This window comes from Octodon degus, unplaced genomic scaffold (assembly GCF_000260255.1).
Source record: "Octodon degus isolate 3935 unplaced genomic scaffold, OctDeg1.0 scaffold00008, whole genome shotgun sequence".
NCBI classification, from domain to species: domain Eukaryota; kingdom Metazoa; phylum Chordata; class Mammalia; order Rodentia; family Octodontidae; genus Octodon; species Octodon degus.
The window spans coordinates 13,905,436-13,906,636 of record NW_004524584.1 but is presented as its reverse complement, the minus strand read 5'-3'; positions in this window follow the sequence as shown (position 1 = coordinate 13,906,636).

Below are 1,201 nucleotides of genomic sequence, written 5' to 3'. Positions count from 1 at the left end.
TTTTTTTTTTTTTTTCCTCTTAGCAATCGATGATTAACTTTTTCCAGGTCAACCGTCTGAATCTACTTTTTTTTTTTTTTAGATACTGGAGATTAAACCCAGGCAAACTCACACCTAGCTACAGCCCCAACCCTTTGTGTTGTTTTTGTTGTTGCTGTTGAGAGGATTCTCAAGGCTGGAGAATCCACGAGTCTCCTACCTCAGGCTCCGAGTGCCACACGGAAGTAACTCCCGATTTATTAGATGCCAGATGTGCTGAGTTGGTCTAATGACACTCAGGAATGGACGCAAGGACAAAGGAATTTAAGAGTGGGTGAAGAGAGCCAGCTCCCAAGAGACAAGAGGGTTCCCGAAAGTGGGTTGCCACTGAGACTTTGTTCAAGGGTATCTTATACAGCAAAATTGCAGCTATGGGTCAAACTAGTCAGCCTATAGGTATATATCTGGCATCAGTAATCTCAGCTTGCCTCTAACTTCTCAAGTGGAAAGCACAGGGGCACCCTGGGAAGTGATGGAAGCGTGGGTCAGGGTGTTCTGGTCACCCACCCATGCATCTGATGCCCATCTGTGCCCCTGGACCAGGTGGTGGTAATCACAGTTCAATCCCAAGCTGCTGTTAATCTCTAGGGAGGTCTGCAGGTCTGGCCCACAGTGTCCACCAAGAGGCCCGGCCCTTTTCAGATTCATCTCCAGCTGCAATTTTGATGTCTTGTTCTCTGCACTGACTCCCTGACGAGAAGGCTGATCCCTCTCTGCCTGTTTATTTCTGTCAACAGCTGTCTGGGACGGCAGTCCCTGATGGGATCCGTACACACCTTGAGGCATCCGAGGCTCGCAGCTGGTGAACAGCTTACACAGAGGGAAGAGGAATATGGAGTAGATGGGCCAGCAGGCTGATCCACAGGCAGGTTGACAGAGTGGCGTAGGGACCGAGGGACACGCCCACCAAGGCCCGTAATCCCAGCGCTCATGGAGGCTGAGGCAGGAGCATCACAAGTTCTATTCAATCCTGGGAAATTTAACAAACTAAACCGCGTCGCAACCTAAAAAATAAACTAGAGCTCAGTGAGACCTTGCCTAAATCCAGCGCCGCAAGACTACTAGCGACCAGCCCTGTTATGAAACCCTTGTTCCGCCAGGGGGCGGCCGAGCGCCGAGTCTTCTGTGCTGCGCCTGCGCCCGAGGGGCGGCCGCGTCCGTC